Here is a 19,133-nt window from a genome sequence, read left to right as displayed (position 1 = left end):
ATGGATGGAACAAGCTGCCAGAGGACGTGGCAGAGGTGGGTACAATTGCAACATTTAAGAGACATTTGGACAGGTCCATGGAAAGGAAAGGTTTAGAAGGACATGGGCCAAACGCAGGCCATTGGGAGTAGTTCAGTTTAGAAAACCTGGTCAGCATGGATGAGTTGGGCCGAAGGGCCTGTTCCGGTGATGTATGACTCAGTGATGAAGGAGAGGGCACTTACCTGATTATTGTTGGAGCTGGTTGACTCTCTTCCACCCCTTACTGGCGGACAATGTCCACTGGTGGGGGCCAGCACTGAGGGGTTTCCAGGAGACGACCCAAGACTCTGCTCACTCAGTTGTCTCATTTGAGAAGCAGTGGTTCACACTGCACCAGCTCCCAGCTGTTGACTTGCTGAAGTGAAAGTTAAAGGTCATCGATCTCTTTGAGATGGTTCAAGAACAACGTCCCCTAGAAAATAAAATTTTTCAAAGTTGGTGTCAGGAACCTGCAGTCTTCCATTTATTTCTCACACTTCTCCCACTAAAGTTCCGTTTATAGCACACAGGGATTTGCGAGTCATGGTACATGATTCACAAAGACCTAGCATCAACTTCAGCAGTGGAATTCTTTTTTTCTCTCAGTATGGGATGTGGGCGTGTCTGGCTGGACCCAGCATTTCTTATCCATCCCTAGTTGCCCCCTTGAGAAGGTGGGGGTGAGCTGCCTTCTTGAAACACTGCAGTCCTCCTGCTGTAGGTTGACCCTCAATGTCCTTAGGAAGGGGTTCCCAGGATTTTGATCCCGTGACACTATAAAAAATGGTGAGTATGTTGAAGGGGAACTTGAAGGTGCTAAAAACCGAAAAAACTGTGGATGCGGTAAATCAGGAACATAAACAGAAGTTGCTGGAAAAGCTCAGCAGGTCTGGCAGCTTCTGTGAAGGAAAAAACAGAATTAACGTTTCATGTCTGGATCTCAGTTCTGAGGAAGGGTCACTGGACCTTGTGCTGTCCCTGTTCTGGGAGTGTTTGATGGGGACAGTGTAGAGCGAGCTTTACTCTGTATCTAACCCTGTGCTGTCCCTGTTGTGAGAGTGTTTGACGGGGACAGTGTAGAGAGAGCTCTACTCTGTGCAATGCACTTTATCTGTCATGTTTCCTCAACCTTTAACCTTGATGTTGTGGAATGTATTTTTTCCATATTTTCACCATTAGGTTAGCACCGAGGCACTTGCTGATCCAGTGGAAAACACATCAGGAATCTTTTCCTGTGAAAGCTTTCACACTCAAAAGTAGCATTTTTTAATTCTCACATTCTTTAAATAGCCAGCATTGACTCTTTGCTGGTAAATCATGTGAGGTAGCAGAATCTCACTGATCAGAGGTGTTTTCACTCTAATTAATTCATTCACAAAGAAATGTGCCTAACACTTGGGAAATCTTTAATTTGTAGACATTTGCATATATTTGCACAGGTTAATCAGATACAATATTGATCAAATGAGGCCTTTTTCATGAAATGAGACCAGAGATTTGCTCCTTTCCAGTGGGAGACATCCTGCTAGCCGGTCGGGATAACCATCGAGAGTTTTTTTGCAGGAAAAATAAAATTCTGTATCTTTAATTGAAAGCAAACTGTCATTTTCACCTTGTGGCCTTTGTACAAATCGTTATTATTGAACAGGCCAATGTGACAGCCAGAGATAACAAGGTGTAGAGCTGGATGAACACAGCAGGAGAAGCAGCATCAGAGGAGCAGGAAAGGCTGACATTTCAGGCCTAGACCCTTCATCAGAAAATGAAGAAAAACCTCAGTGGATCTCTCTCCCGCTGCAAATCCCTCCGGAAAGACCTCAGTGGATCTCTCACCCGCTGCGAATCCCTCCGGAAAGACCTCAGTGGATCTCTCGCCCACTGTGAATCCCTCCGGAAAGACCTCAGTGGATCTCTCTCCCACTGCAAAACCCTCCGGAAAAATATCAGTGGATCTCTCTCTCCGCTGCGAATCCCTCCAGAAAGACTTCAGTGCCTCTCTATCCCGCTGTAAATCCCTCCGGAAAAACCTCAGTGGATCTCTCTCCCACAGCAAATCCCTCCGGAAAGACCTCAGTGGATCTCTATCCCACTGCAAATCCCTCCTCAGTATGACAGCCATTTGGCTTGCAGTGTGAGGAAGAACTGAACAAAAACAGAAGTTGCTGGAAAAGCTCAGCAGGTCTGGCAGCATCTGTAGAGAGGAATCAGAGTTAACATTTCAGGTGGAGTGACTCTTTCTCAGAACTGTTGGTAGCGAGGGAAAAATGAGCTTCTATGCAGAAGATAGGGTGGGGGAGAAAACGGTAGGGATAGAGCCCAAAGAGAGAGAGAAGGGAACAGTTGGATGGACAAAGGAGTGGATAATGGTCAGCTTGGGAGAATGGATAACTATTAATGGACAAGTAGTGGCTGTTGGAATGAATTTCCTATCGGAGAGAAGCGAAGCTTTTTTAAGGTGGATATGCCTGGAAGAGAGACGGCAGCGAGTTAAATACCAAATAAAAACCTGCCGAGTTTTTCCAGCAACCTCTGTTTCTGTTTTTGTTTCTGATTTCCGGCATCCACAGTTCTTTTGGTTTTTATTTAGTATTTAACATACTGACATGCCTCTTCCTGGCATGCCGACTCTGAAGATGTTTCGCCTTCTCCCTCCAACAGTATATCCATTCCAAGCCAGTAATCATTAATTAACAGCTATTCATTCTCCCAGGCTGAACATTATCCACTCGTGAAGAAATAAACAGACTTAACGTTTCAGGTCCAGTGACCCTTCCTCAGAGCGTTCTGACGAAGGGTCACTGGGCCCAAAACGTTAACTCTGTTCTTACCTTCACAGATGTGAGGAAGAATTGTCTGGCTAACTTCCTATATTTCATTGATTGAATGTGGATGTGGCCAGCTAGGGTCAACATTTATTGCCCATCCCTAATTGCCCAGAGGGTAGTTAAGAGTAAACCACATAGTGGATCGAAACCAGGTAAGAATGATAGATCACTTCCCTCAAGGGGCTTAGTGAACCAGATGGGTCTTTCCCCCCAACAATTAGCAATGATTTCATGCTTGTCATTAGATTCTTAATTCCAGATTTTTACTGAGCACAAAATTCCATCATCTGCTGTGGCAGGATTTGAACCCCAGGTCACCAGAGCATTAAAGATAGCAAGAGCTGCCAATACTGGAATTAGAGATAACACAGTGTGGAACTGGAGGAATGCAGCACACCAGGCAACATCAGGGGTGCGGGAAATTTGGCGTTTCAGGTCAGAACCCTTCAGACCATAAAACACAGGAGCAGATGTAGGCCATTCAGTCCATCGATAGACAGTCACCTGAAATTGAACCTGATTCCCTGGTGCTGTGAGGCACCACGCGGATACTGACCCCTGCCCTCAACAACATTTTTCTCAACTTATTCATCGGCTGTGGGTGTCTCTGGCTGGGCCTGTACTTATTGCCCGTTCCTAGTTGCCTTTGAGAAGATGGTAGTGAGCTGCTTCCTTGAACTGCTGCAGTCCACAATGCCCTTCGGGAGGGAATTCCATAATTTTGACCCAGCGACAGTGAAGGAACGACGATATATTTCCAAGTCAGGATGGAGAGTGACTCGGAGGGGAACTTGTAGGGGGTGGTGTTCCCATGTATCTGCTGGCCTTGCTCTTCTAGATGAAAGTAGTGGTGGGTTTGGAAGGTGCTGTCTGTGGAGACTTGGCAAGATGCTGCAATGCATCTTTTGGAGAGAAAGTTCCAGACTCCACTCCCACTTTTTGTGAGGAAGTGGTTCCTGACATCATTCCTGAATGGCGTGTCTCGAATTTTAATGTTTTGGCCCTAGTTCTGGACTCTCCCACCAGAGTTTCTCTTGATCAATGTGATCAACTCCTTACATCATTTAAAATAAAACCTCTGTAAGATTATGCCTTAATATTCTTTATATATAGGTGGCAGAGTGGTGATTCCACCCTCAGATGACTGTGTGGAGTTTGCACATTCTCTCGGTGTCTGCGTGGGTTTCCCCTGGGTTCTCCAGTTTCCTCTCACAGTCCAACGATGTGCAGATTGGGTTGGATTGGCCATGCTAAATTGCCCGTAGCGTTCAGGGAGGTCCAGGCTGGGTGGGTTAGCCATGGGAAGTGCAATGTTACAGGGATAGGGTAGAGGGGTGGGTCTGGGTGGGATGCTCTTCAAGGGGTCGGTGTGGACTCGATAGGCCAAACAGCCTGCCTCCACACTAAAGAAATTCCAAACCTGTTGGAATATATGCTGTTTCATGCAGGACTATGGTGGCACAGTGGTATTGTCTTTCACCCTGAGCTAGGAGGTCTGAGTTCATGTCCCATCTGCTCCACAGCTGAGTCATAACCTCCCTGAAGAGGTTGATTAGGAAAATATCTCCAAGCTTAGTCCATGGGACATGGCGTTGTGGTCTAACCTTTCCTCATCTTCAAACCAGAGCCTGCGATGCACTTCCATGCTGTCACACCAAGGGGTTAACTGAGGAACAGCTGCAGACTCTGGATCACTGTCAAACTCAGCTGAAGCTAACCTATTAGAAATAATTCTGTAACATAAGCCAGCACTACATTGCTTTCGTTCACTGGGTCTTCAGTGTAACAAGAGCGTTCCCAGGGGAGCCCTCAGTTATTACATTTCCATAGCAACAGCTAATGGTAGAAGGTCCTTTGGAAATAAGCAGTCCAATATTCAGCTGTTTGATCCAGGTGCTCTGTGGAGCTGTGTTTCAGAGAAACCTCTCTGACCCTGCTGTCTCTGAAACGCAGTGAATTCACTGGTGGTTTTCAGGAATTTACAATCGCAAATGCCTTGTCCCCCAGAGCTCTGCTGCCCCTGTCTTATCATGTATCAGATCACATTCATCTCTTGCCCTGTGCTCACTGATCCACTCTGTTTCCTTGTCAAAAACACCTTGATTGTTAAAATCCTTACCCTTGTTTACAAAGCCCACCATGGCCCACTCTATCTCCATACCATGGGATCACAAAAACGGTTGGAGGGTCCAGTCGACACATTGTGACCCTGAGCACTCCAGCTGAACGCTGATCTCTTGCCTTTCTCCCTCACCATGTAATTTGCTTCTATTAACCTGGGCAGGAGGGTGAGCTGTGAGGGAGCATGCAGAGATGCTTCAGTGTGATTCGGACACACGAATGAGTGAACACATGGCAGATTCGGTACAATGTGGATAAATGTGACGTTATCCACTTTGGGAGCAAAAACAGGAGGGCAGATTATTAGAGCTAATAGGAACTGCGGATGCTGGAGAATCCGAGATAACAAGGTGTTGAGCTGGATGAACACAGCAGGCCAAGCTGTGAGCTTTTGTGCTCCTAAGATGCTTCTTGGCCTGCTGTGTTCATCCAGCTGTACACCTTGTTATCATAGGCAGATTATTATCTGAGTGGTGACAGGTTGGGAAAGGGGGAGGTGCCACAAGGCCTGAGTGTCCACAAAAGTCATGGAGTCATAGAGCCATACAGCACAGAAACAGACTCTTTGGTCTAAAACAGTTCACACTGACCGAGTTCCCAAACTAAACTAGTCTGCCTGCACTTGGTCCATATCTCTCCAAACCTTTCTTATTCATGTACTTATCTAATTGTCTTTTATACGTTGTATCTGCACCCACATCCACCACTTCCTCTGGAAGTTCATTCCACACACAAACCACTCTCTGTGTAAAAAACTTGCCCCTCATGTCATTTTTAAATCTTTCTCCTTTCACCTTGAAAATATACCCCTTGTTTTGAAATTCCCCCACCCTAGTGAAAGGACACCCGCGCCTTTCACCTTATTTCTCCCTGTCATGATTTTATAAATTTGCATAAAGTCAACCCTCAGCTTCCTACGCTCCAACTGAAAAAAGCCCCAGCTTCTCCTTATAACTCAAACCCTCCATTCCTGGCAACATCCTGGTAAATCTCTTCTGAACCCCACTCCAGTTTAATAATAACCTTCCCAAAACAGGGCAACCAGAACTGGACACAGTACTCCAGAAGACACCTCATCAATGTTCTGTGCAACCTCAACATGACATCCCAACTCCTATACCCAAAATCCAGAGCAACGAGGGCAAACATTCTATAGTTTCAGAGATAGTAGGAACTGCAGATGCTGGAGAACCCGAGATAACAAGGTATGGAGCTGGATGAACACAGCAGGCCAAGCAGCATCTCAGGAGCAGGAAAGCTGACGTTCCGGGCCTAGACCCTTCTTCAGGCATGGTTGACACACGAGGATCGGTTTGGACGTTATCCTCTGAAGTTTAGAAAAATGGTAGAGGTTGGGGGTTCTCAGACAAGCCTACAAAATTCTAACAGGACTAGACAGGATTATCACAGGAAGGATATTCCTGATCACTGGGGAATCCTGAAGCAGGGGTCACAGTCTGAGGATACAGTGTCGGCCATTTAGGACTGAGATGCGGAGAAATGTCTTCACCCAGACAGTGAGGTGCCTGTGGAATTCTCCGGCCTCTTTTCCCGGCCTGATCTATATCTGACTCCAGACCCGTAGCACTGGGGATAAGTCATTGGTTTGGTTTCCATTTATCAAATACCTTGAAGCCAAATGTCAACACATCTACCCAAAACAGGCTTCTATCTTTCACTGTTAGCTGGTCAGTTTTGATAATTACGAGGAACAGGAAGGGAAATCTCACCAAATGTCATTAGATACACGTACAACCATGAAGGAGAATGGAGGCCATTCAGCCCATGGTTCCTGTGTTCACTCTTTCCTAGTGTGACCCAATGTAACTCACATCTATACCCTTTCCCACATTTCCTCTCACATCTATCCTGCAAACGCTCAAACCTCTTCTCAAGTTACTACTGAATCTCACACCCAGGGATTACATCCGAAGCACAACAAATTTGCTGCATAAAATATTTCTCGACATTACTCACACAAAAGCAAAGCACTGTAGCTTTTATCAGTTTAATTCACCGGATGTGAACCTTATCTGATACCCATCCCTAATCCCCCAGGCACTCCACAGCTTGTTGGCACATTTCAGAGAGTGGTTGAAGAGTCAACCGCATTGGTGTGGGTCTGGAGTCACTGTAGGCCTGGCTGGTAAGGATGGCAGTTTCCTTCCCTGAAGAGCATGAGTGAACCAGATGGGTTTTTACAGCCATCACATGAACTAAACAAGAGTGGACCACTTGGCCCTCCGAGCTTGCTATGTCATTCAATATGATCTGATTTTAACCTCAACTCTACATTCCTACATATCTGCCAATAATCTTCCATATCCTTGGGTCATCAAGAACCTATATCCCTCGGCCTTCCAAATATTTAAAGATTCTATATCCACTGCCGTTTGAGGAAGGGATCTCTAAAGACTGTCAACCCTCCGAAAGAAAAAAAAGTTTCCTCATCTCTGTCCTAAATGGGCAACACCTTATTTTTAAACTATACAATCCCTGCAATGGTAAGGAAAAAGACCATTCAGCCCACTGAGGCTACATTGACTCTCCTATCCCCAAAACCTTGCATTTCCTATGGCCAATCCAGAAATTTCAGATAGACTTTGTACTGGAGCCCTCTTATAGAATCATCACAGAATCCCTCAGTGCACAGAGGCAATTCAGCCCATCAACACCACACTGAGCCTCCAAAGAGCATCCCTATGAAATCCAGAGATAGTAGGAACTGCAGATGCTGGAGAATCCGAGATTACAAGGTGTAGAGCTGGATGAACACAGCAGGCCAAGCAGCATTAGAGGAGCAGGAAAGCTGACATTTCGGACCTAGACCCTTCATCAGAAATGGGGGAGGGGAAGTGGGTTCTGAAATAAATAGGGAGCGGGGGTAGGTGGATCAAAAATGGATAGAGGAGAAGATAGGTGGAGAGGAGACAGACAAGTTAAAGAGATGGGGATGGATCCAGTAAAAGTGAGTGTAGGTGGGGAAGTAGGGAGGAGATAGGTCAGTCCAGGGAAGACGGACAGGTCAAGAGGGTGGTTTGAAGTTAGTAGGTAAGAAATGGGGGTGTGGCTTGAGGTGGGAGGAGGGGATATGTGAGAGGAAGAACAGGTTAGGGAGGCGGGGATGAGCTGGGCTGGTTTTGGGATGCAGTCGGGGGAGGGGAGATTTTGAAGCTGGTGAAGTCCACATTGATACCATTGGGCTGCAGGGTTCCCAAGCGGAATATGAGTTGCTGTTCCTGCAACCTTTGGGTGGCATCATTGTGGCACTGCAGGAGGCCCAGGATGGACATGTCGTCTAAGGAATGGGAGGGGGAGTTGGAATGGTTCGCGACTGGGAGGTGCAGTTGGTTATTGCGAACTGAGCATGGTGTTCTGCAAAGCACCTCTCTGCAAAACGTTGGCCTTCCTGCTCCTATGATGCTGCTTGGCCTGCTGTGCTTATCCAGCTCTGCACCTTATTATCTCAGATTCTCCAGCATCTGCAGTTCCTACTATCTCAGGCAATTTAGCATGGCCAATCCACCTAACCCGCACATCTTTGGACTGTGGGGGGAGGGGTGGAAGGCCCAGAGGAAACCCACGCGGACACGGGGAGAATGTGCAAACTCCACACAGACAGTCGCCTGAGGGTAGAATTGAACTCAAGTCCCTGGGTGTCGTGAGGCAGCAGTGCTAACCACTAAGCCACCCCACCACAGTCCCTCATTCTAGGTTCCAACTCTAGAGGAAACATTCTTTCCATATCCACCCAATCAAGTCCCCTCAGGACCTCATACATTTCAATTAAGGCCCCTCTGTCTCTCCTAAACTCCAGAGGATACAGGCCCAGCCTGTCTGGCTTTTCCTCATAACGCAATCCAATACTTCCAGGTATTAGAGATAATGGCAGATGCTGGAGAATCCAAGATAATAAAATGTGAGGCTGGATGAACACAGCAGGACAAGCAGCATCTCAGGAGCACAACCAGGTATTAGCCTGGTAAACCTTCTCTGAACTGCTTCAAAAATCCTTAATATCCTTCTGTAGGTCCACTGACCAGCTCTGTACACAATCAATAGTTTGTGGTCACCATCCCTGGGACCAGCTTTCAATTATAGATTCATTATTTGACTTTAAATTCCTAGCTGATGAGGTGGAATTGGAGCCTTTGTCCTCAAAACACAACCCTGGGCCCTGTGCCAGTGCCACTCTGCCCACATCACCCCTGACTGATCTAAATCAGCAAGAAAAACAAAAATTGCAGGGAATACTATGCGCCCAACACACTATCTGTGGAGAGGTCAACAGTTAATACTTCATTTTGTGTGATACAACAGTCATACAGACGTACAGTCATACAGCATGGAAACAGACCCCTCGGTCCAGCCACTCCTTGCCGAACATAATCCCAGACCAAACTAGTCCCAGCTGCCTGCTCCTGGGCCATATCCCTCTAAACCTTTCCCATTCACGGACTTATCCAAACATCTTTTAAACGTTCTCATTGTACCCATATCTACCACTTCCCCTGGAAGTTCATTCCGCGCACGAATCCTCAGATTCTGCCAGGGTTTGCTGAGTTTCTGCAGCATTTTCTGCTTTGATTCGCAATCTCACCTCTGGTCAAGTTTCTGATAAGCTTCACTTGTGTCACTCTGGTAAAGGACTTCCCAACAGCTAGAGACAATTCTCCTTATTTAACTGATGGAAGCACCTCGTGGGTTTTGAATAGTCCTATTAAATCTCTCCTTAAAATTATAGAAAAATGGAAGTATAGAAATCTAAAACACAGAAAAAGGCCCGTCTGCCCATTGACCCTGTGCTGGTCAAAAGCAACCACTTAACCATTCTATCCCCAAATTCCAGAGCATCCCAAGAGCTCATCCAAATATTTCTTTAATGTAGTGAGGGTTTCTGCCTCTGCCCCTGTTACAGGCTGCGAGTTCTGGGTGAAAAACCGATTCCTCTCATCTCCACTGAACCTCCTGACCCTTACATTAAATTGATCCCTCTGCCAGGCAGAAAGGGTTTTTTTACCTGACTGTCCTATTTATGGCTCCCATAATACATATCAATCATCTCAACCCCAACTCTGCCTCCTCTGTTCCAAGGAAAATAATCCCAGTCTGTCTAATAATCAACCCAAAGCCGTCTTGAATGTAGAATTAGCTCCCACTATTGACTTGCCTTCTGTCTCTCCAGTATTGTCCAGCAGCGACAAGGCACGAGTCAGGAGAGCGATGGAGTACTCCCCACTTGCCTGGAAGCTTGACACCATCCAGGACAAAGCAGCCTGCTTCATTGGAAACCACATCCACAAGCATCCCCTCCCTCCACCACCGATTCTCAGGAGCAGCAGTGTGTACTACCTACAAGATGCACTGCAGAAATTCACCGAAGATCCTGAGACAGCACCTTCCGAGCGCACAAGGTCCTCCCGCTAGAGGGACGGGTGTATGGAAGCACCAGGTCCTGCGGTTTTTGTTTTCTAAGCCACACTCCAGCTTGACTTGGAAACTGTATCCCTGTTCCTTTGGTGTTGTTGGGACAAAGCCCTGGAACTCCCTCTTAAATAGCCACGTAGGTGTTGCAACAGCCGGGCACTGCAGCAGTGCAAGAAGGCAGCTCACCACCACCTTCTCAAGAGGCAACTAGAGCTGTGAGATAAATGATCCACACCCTCTACTAATTACAGGAGCATCAATGTCGAACAGCATCATTTAGTCTGAACATTTCCTCCAGGTCTGGGAAAGCCCTTTAATTCTGAACTGTGTGGTTTCTTTGTTGGCTCCTTCCAATGGCTAATTGATTGTTAATTCATATAACTATGGCCTTTCCTTCCACTTACAGGATCTCTACGAGGCAATTCTACAGGGCAATGAGGGGTGAGTAACAAATGCTGGTTCACTCATTGATGCCCATGTCCCTTAAACAGGAAGAAAGTACACAGGGAGAAGGTGTACACAGGAAGAAGGTGTACACGGGGAGAAGGTGTATACAGGGAGAAGGTGTACACGGGGAGAAAGTGTACACGGGGAGAAGGTGTACACAGGAAGAAGGTGTACACAGGAAGAAGGTGTACACGGGTAGCAGGTGTATACAGGGAGAAGGTGTACACAGGAAGAAGGTGTACACGGAGAGAAGGTGTATACAGGGAGAAGGTGTACACGGGGAGAAAGTGTACACGGGGAGAAGGTGTACACAGGGAGAACGTGTACACGGGGAGAAAGTGTACATGGGGAGAAGGTGTATACAGGGAGAAGGTGTACACAGGAAGAAGGTGTACACGGGGAGAAGGTGTATACAGGGAGAAGGTGTACACGGGGAGAAAGTGTACACGGGGAGAAGGTGTATACAGGGAGAAGGTATTGACGGGGAGAAGGTATACCTGGGGAGAAGGTGTACACGGGGAGAAGGTGCACACAGGGAGAAGGTGTACAAAGGGAGAAGGTGTACAAGGGGAGAAGGTGTACACGGGGAGAAAGGGAGAGGGTGTACACAGGGAGAAGGTGTACACGGGGAGAAGGTGTACACAGTGAGAAGGTGTACACAGGGAGGAGGTGTACATGGGGAGAAGGTGTACAAAGGGAGAAGGTGTACACAGGGAGAAAGTGTACACAGGGAGAAGATGTACACGGGGAGAAGGTGTACATAGGGAAGAGGTGTACACAGGGAGAAGGTGTACAAAGGGAGAAGGTGTATACAGTGAGAAGGTGTACACAGTGAGAAAGTATACAAAGGAAGAAGGTGTACAGAGGGAGAAGGTGTATACAGTGAGAAGGTGTACTCAGGGAGGAGGTGTACACGGGGAGGAGGTGTACACAGGGAGAAGGTGTGCGCAGGGAGAAGGTGTACACAGGGTGAAGGTGTACACAGGGAGAAGGTGTACACGGGGTGAAGGTGTATACAGGGAGAAGGTGTACACGGGGAGAAGGTGTACACAGGGAGAAGGTGTACAAAGAGAGAAGGTGTATACAGTGAGAAGGTGTACACAGTGAGAAAGTATACAAAGGGAGAAGGTGTACACAGGGAGAAGGTGTATACAGTGAGAAGGTGTACACAGGGAGGAGGTGCACATGGGGAGGAGGTGTACACAGGGTGATGGTGTGCACAGGGAGAAGGTGTACACAGGGTGAAGGTGTACACAGGGAGAAGGTGTATAAAGGGAGAACGTGTACACAGGGAGAAGGTGTACACAGGGAGAAGATGTATACAATGAGAAGGTGTACACGGGGTGAAGGTGTACACAGGGAGAAGGTGTACAAAGGGAGAAGGTGTATACAGTGAGAAGGTGTACACAGTGAGAAAGTATACAAAGGGAGAAGGTGTACAGAGGGAGAAGGTGTGTACAGTGAGAAGGTGTACACAGGGAAAATGTGTACACAGGGAGAAGGTGTACACAGGGAGAAGGTGTATACAATGAGAAGGTGTACACAGGGAGAAGGTGTACACAGGGAGAAGGTGTACACAGTGAGAAGGTGTACACAGGAAGAAGGTGTATACAGGGAGAAGGTGTATGCAGGGAGAAGGTGTACACAGGGAGAAGGTGTATACAGTGAGAAGGTGCTCGCAGGGAGAAGGTGTACACAGGGTGAAGGTGTGCACAGGGTGAAGGTGTACACAGGGAGAAGGTGTATGCAGGGAGAAGGTGTATACAGGGAGAAGGTGTACTCCAGGAGAATGTGTACACCGGGAGAATGTGTACACAGGGATAATGTGTACATTGGGAGAATGTGTACACTGGGAGAAGGTGTACACAGTGAGAAGTAGTACACAGGGAGAGGGTGTACACGGGGAGAAGGTGTACAGAGGGAGAAGGTGGGTTATTGGGACTGATTATAGGGAAGCAGTATAATGAGACTCTTAGCCTGGTGTAGATTTAAGAGCTTCTGTTGGATACCTTGCTCCCACTGTTTTTATGCTGTCAGCTCTTCAATCTTTGAACAGAAAATATCAGAACAGGTGGAGGCTATTCAGCCCCTTGAGCCTGCTCCTCCATTAATATGATTATGGCTGATCTCACCTTGGCCTCAACTCCACTTCCCTGCCTGCTCCTCGTAACCCTTTAACCAATTACAATTCAAAAATTTGTTGCTCTCCTCCTTAAATTTAGCCAGCACTCTGCATCCACTGCACTCTGGGTGAGTGTGTTCCACACGTTCACATTTCTTTTTCCTCCTCACCTGTGTTTTAGATCTGCTAACCTCGAGGCTAAAACTCTGACTTCTTGTTCTAGACTGCCCCACATTAGGAAACATCCTTTCTATATCAACTGTATCAATCCCCTTCAGCATCTTATAGACCTCAATGTGATCTCATCTCATTCTTCTAAACTCCAGAGGGTTTAGTATAGGCCTAAACTGTGGTGTTAACTTGGTTCCTGGACAATAGTGGGAAAGGGCATGTCTTATCAACGCATAGAACACAGAATGTAGAACAGTACAGCACAGGAACAGGCCCTTTGGCCCATCATGTCTGCACTGACCATGATGCCATTCTAATGCTATTCCCACCTGCCTGCACATGGTCCACATCCCTCTATTCCCTGCCTATTCATATGTCTGTCTAATTGCCTCTTACACATTGCTACAGTGCCTGCATCTACCACCTTCCTGGCAGCGCATTCCAGACACTTACCATCCTCTGTATCAAAAAAACTTTCCTCACATGTCTCCCATATACTTCATCATAAGCCTATGCACCTTACTATTTGACATATTCACCCCAGGAAAAAGGCTCCGACTATTCACCCTATCCACGTCTTTGATAATTTTATATACTTCTATCAGGACGCCCCTCAACCTCCAGCGAAACAAGTTTGCCCAACCTCTCCTTATAACTAGTACACCCCAAACCAGGCAACACTGATAAACCTCTTCTGCACCCTCTCCAAAGCCTCTACACCCTTCCTATAGTGTGGCAACCAGAAATGCACACAATAGTCCAAATGTGGTCAAATTAAAATCTTATACAGCTGCAACATGACTTGCTAACTTTTATGCTCAATGAAGGTAAACAATGCTATACGCTTTCTTTAGCACCTTATCCAATTGTGTTACCACCTTCAGGGGATTGTGCACTAGGACCCCATGATCTCCCTGTATGTCAATGATCCCTAAGGGTCTTTATTTTTGTATTTGACCTCAAAATGCATCACCTCACACTTATTCGGACTAAACTCCATCTTCTGTTTCTCCACCCAACTTTCAAACTGGTCTGTATCCTCCTATGTCCTTTGACAGCCTTCCTCACTATCCACTCTCCACCACTTCTTGTCATCTGCAAACTTACTGATCAGACCAGCTATATTTTCACGCAAATCATTTATATATCTTACAAACAACGGATCCTAGCAGAACATCATTGATCACAGACCTTAACTATCCCCTGTCATCTATGACCCCAAGTCCATTTTGTATCCAACTTACCAACTTCCCTTGAAACCCATGTGACTTAATCTTTGAGACCAGCATGACACAGGGGACCTTGTCAAATGCTTTGGTAAAGTCCACGTAGACAAAATCTATTGCCCTACCTTCATCAATCATCTTCATTGCTTCCTGAAAAACTCAATCAACTTTGTGAGACAGGACCTGTCCCATAAAAAGCCATCTTGACTATCCATAATAAGTCCATTCTTTTCCATGTATGAGTAAATCTTCTCCTGAAAAATCTTCTCCAATAATTTTCCAATCACTGATGTAAGGCTCTGCAAGGTTTTGGGGTAGATTTGTAGCTCGGACTGTAGATATTGTGGTTGGCTGGCTCGCCGAGCTGGTTCATTGTTCCACTGACTTTTCATGTCCCTGATGGGTAACATCCTCAGTGCATCCTCTGATGAAGCGCTGTTGTGTTTTCCTGCCTGGTTTTTAAACTCTGGAGTCTGTTGAGCTGGATTACCTCACTTCCGGTTTTCCTTCACAAACGAGTATATATGGAGTCGAGCTCTATGCGTTTGTTGATGGCTTTCTTCAAGGAATGCCAGGCTTCTAGGAATTCCCATGCCTGCCTCTGCTTAGCTTTGCCATCCACAAACACATAGAACTCTACCCCATATACACTCACCACGAAGGAAACCTGAGCGTGAGGCAATCCAGCTCAATGGACCCCAGAGTTTAAAAACCAGGCAGGAAAACACACCGATGCTTCATGGGAGGCTACACTGAGGCTGTTATCCAGCGTGGTTACGAAACAAATGCGGAACAATAACGATCCAGCTCGGCGAGCCATCCAACCATAAGATACAAAGATCTCTGCCAAAGCCCCAGCTATCCCTCCCTGCCTGCCTATGTATCCTAGGATAGATCCCAACAAGTCCTGGTGATTTATCTACCTTAAGGTTTTCCAGGACACCCAGCACTTCCTCCTTCTATATTTCGACATGCCCTAGAATATCAATGTAGCCGTCCCTAATCTAATTGTGTTCTATGTCTTTCTCCATGGTGAATACCAATGTGAAGTGCTCAGTAAGGACCTCACCCATTTCCTCTGGCTCCACATCGAAATTCCCCCCTTTGTCCTTGAGTGGATGTATTCATTCCCTAGTTCCACTCTTGCTCCTAATACATGTACAAAATGCCTTGGGATTTTCCTTAATCCTGCTTGCCAAGGACATTTCATGCCCTTTTAAACCCTTATAATTTCTTGTTTAAGTTCTCTCCTGTTTCCTTTGTATTCCCCAAGGGCCTTGTCTGATTTCAGCTTCCGAAACCGCACACACACAAACACACTTCTGTTTTCTTTTTGACCAAACTTTCACAGTTGTTCACAGTTCCTGAATTTTGCCATCCTTCTTCCTCATCCTCACAGGAACATGTTGACCCTGAAATATGGAAATGTCCCAGATGACAGATGTAGATTTATCCTCAAACAGCTGCCCCCAATCTAATTTCTCTCATTCCTGCCTAACAGTGCTGTAATTAGCCTACCCTTCAATTTAGCACTTTCACCTGGGGCCCAGTTTTATCCTTATCCATAACTAACCCTAAACTTTAACAGTTATGATCGCTATTCCCAAAATGCTCTCACACTGAAACTTTGATTATCTAGCTGGGCTCATTCCCCAGTATAAAGTCTGGCAAGTCCCTTCCCTAGTTGGACTTCCTACATATTGTTTCAATATACGTTGATTAAATTCTATCCCATCCAAACCTGTAAGGAGTCCCAGTGAATATTGGTGAAGTTAAAAGCTATTGTTACAACTATCATCAGATGAAGGGTCTAGGCCCGAAACATCAGCTTTTGTGCTCCTGAGATGCTGCTTGGCCTGCTGTGTTCATCCAGCTTCACACTTTGTTATCTTGGATTCTCCAGCATCTGCAGTTCCCATTATCTCTGATACGATTTTAAACTCACTGCGAAGCCTCTTCCAGGGATGCCTAACCTGAGGATGTTACCCTCCTCCCTCCAGACCAACCTGAGGGAACCTCTCTCCCACTGCAATTCTCTTGTACCTCTCTCCCACTGCAATTCTCTTGTAATCTCTTCGGCCCTGAAACTGCTCGACCATGTCCTGAAGCAAACCAGGTGCCACAGTCACATCACCTTCCTCAGCACCTGCCTATGGAACCGGATCATCCCCAATGGACCACAGTCCACATTCAAGCCTTCCCAATTTGGCCCCAACCGTGACCACCTCTACACCCAGAATATTCAGACCCTTCAGCAACGTTTCTCCCTGTGAGTCCTGAAACAGACACTCGCAGCCATGCGCCGGCATCTCCACGCACTGCAATCCAGCCTCCTCTGATGAAGGGTCTAGGCCCGAAACGTCAGCTTTTGTGCTCCTGAGATGCTGCTTGGCCTGCTGTGTTCATCCAGCTTCACACTTTGTTATCTCAGATCCTCCAGCATCTGCAGTTCCCATTATCTCTGTTACAACTACCCTGTTGTTTTCATGTCTTTCCAAGATCTGCCTACACAGCTTCTCCTCTATCTGCTGCTGGCTATTGGGAGGCCCATTGTATAAGCCCATCACAGTGACTGCACCTTTCTTATTCCTGAGTTCTACCCATTTGCCCTCCAAAATGTTACCCCTGGGTGCAATTCTGACCTCTCCTTAGTCAACAACACCTCCAACCCTCTCACATCCCTTTCTAACATGCCTGAAACATCTAAAACCTGCAACATTGAGCTGCCCATCCTGACCTTCTCTCAACCAAGTTTCTGTAAAGTGTAATTTGTTCAAATATCAACTGCACCCTTTGTCCATGCGGCTGGTAATCAAAATCGTCACAGAGTCCCTACAGCGTGGAAACAGGACCTTCGGCCCAACAAGTCCACACTGACCCTCACAGCACCCCACCCAGACTCATTCCCCCATTCCCCCTAATCTGCCCATCCCTGAACACTACGGGCAATTTTCCATGGCCAATCCACCTGGCCTGCACATCTCTGGACTGTGGGACAAAACTGGAGCAACCGAAGGAAAACCATGCAGACACGGGGAGAATGTGCAACCTCCACACAGACAGCCACCTGCTGGGTCCCTGGCACTGTGAGACAACATTGCTAACCACTGAGCCACTGTGCTGCCCTCAATGATAATCAATGATGTACATTATTTTTAAAAATCTATTCAGGGATGTGATAGGCACTGACTGGGCCCAGCATTTGTTGCCTGTCCCTAGTTGCCCTTTGAGAAGGCGGTGGTGAGCTGTCTTCCTGAATCATAGCCCATCTGCTATAGGTAGACTCACAATGCCCTTATGGAGGGACTGCTAGGATTTTGACCAAGTGACACTGAAGGCCCCAGGGTGATGCCATGTGGCAAAGATCTAAATCTACACCACGGATGAGGGATTCAAAGTGGAAGGATCCTCAAGGTTAACGAGAAATTGGGACAAATAAAGTGATGAAAATCACACAGCACTGAGGCAGGTCAATTGTTTGTGACAGCTCCTTTAATCTATGTTGCAATGACTCCCACTCTTGTTCCCAGCCCCTCTCCACTCTCCAGTTCCGCAATCAGATGGTGACACTGAAAATTAATGAATTAGGAAGCAATTAACCAATAGAAGGAGGTTCAAAGAAGAAGCCACAATGTTCTGAAATAAAAGGGTAACCCAGATCTAGGAGGAACATTCAGGCCTAATGATGTCTTTTTACATTGACACTCCTGTAATTAGTGCAGGTTCCATACCATTTATATCACAACTATAATTAGAATTAAATGTTAGTCTGCAGCTGTTTCCTGCAGTGTGAGGGCTGATCAGGCTTTACTAAACATGCAAAGGAAAGCAATATAAAAATTCTCCAGAATCCAAATTGTATCTCCCTTTTTTTAAAGTAGGTGACTGCTTAGCTGATGCTGTGGTTTGATTAGTAGAAACATAGAACATAGGAGGAGGAGTGGGCCAATCGGCCCGTCTAGTCTGCTTTGCCATGCAACATGATCACGGTTGATCATCCAAGTCAGTACTCTGATCCACTTTCTCCCCATATACTTTCATCCCTTCAGTTCTGAGAAATGTATCTAATTTCTTCTTGAAAATATTCAATGTTTTCGCCTTAAAAGCTTTCTGTAGCAGAGAATTCTACAGGCTCCCCACTCTCTGGATGAAGATATTTCTCCTCATCTCAGTCCTAAAGGGCCTACACTCTATCCTGAGACTGTGACCCCTGGTTCAGGACTTCCCGGTCATCGCGAACATCCTTCCTGTCTTTACCCTGTCCAGTCCTGTTTGATCTTTATAGGTTTCTATGAGATTCACCCCTCCTCACAAGCAACACTAAAACAACAGCCATTAATTAACAATCTATCTCAGCCTTGAATAGACTTCCTGATGGAGCCTCAACAGCCCTCCGTGGTAAAGAATTCCACAGATTCACCACCCTCTGGGATTAAACTAGACTCTCCCATAGGGGAATCAACCTTTCCACATCTACAGTACCAAGCTGCTTAAGATGACAAAATGTTTCAATAAGGTCATCCCTCCCTCCATTCTTCACAACTCTAACTAGTAATGCCCAGACCCACTCAACCTTTCGACATAAGAAAATCCACAAATAGCCTGGGTCGAGTTAATCAGCCTCCAAACCAGTGTAGAGATAACAAGGTAAGGAGCTGAATGAGCACAGCTGGCCAAGCAGCATCATAGGAGCAGGAAGGCTGACATTTTAGGCCTAGACTCTTCTTCAGACCTTCTGAAGAAGGGTCTAGGCCTGAAACATCAGCTTTCCTG

The 19,133-nt window shown here is 46.4% G+C and overlaps 1 protein-coding gene across 4 annotated transcripts in view; it reads right to left on the bottom strand.

The window, feature by feature from the left end:
• Positions 1-19,133, bottom strand: part of tmem198b (transmembrane protein 198b) — a 109,495-nt gene that overhangs the window by 16,022 nt on the left and 74,340 nt on the right. For all 4 annotated transcript variants that reach the window (XR_009445967.1, XM_048533734.2, XM_048533733.2 and 1 more), the window contains one exon: positions 225-454. The gene's annotated coding sequence lies outside the window, so the exon portion shown is untranslated. The remainder of the gene's footprint in view (positions 1-224; positions 455-19,133) is intronic.

The sequence above is a fragment of the Stegostoma tigrinum genome, chromosome 7, assembly GCF_030684315.1.
Source record: "Stegostoma tigrinum isolate sSteTig4 chromosome 7, sSteTig4.hap1, whole genome shotgun sequence".
Classification (NCBI taxonomy): Eukaryota; Metazoa; Chordata; class Chondrichthyes; order Orectolobiformes; family Stegostomatidae; genus Stegostoma; species Stegostoma tigrinum.
This window is presented reverse-complemented; position numbering and strand designations above follow the sequence as displayed.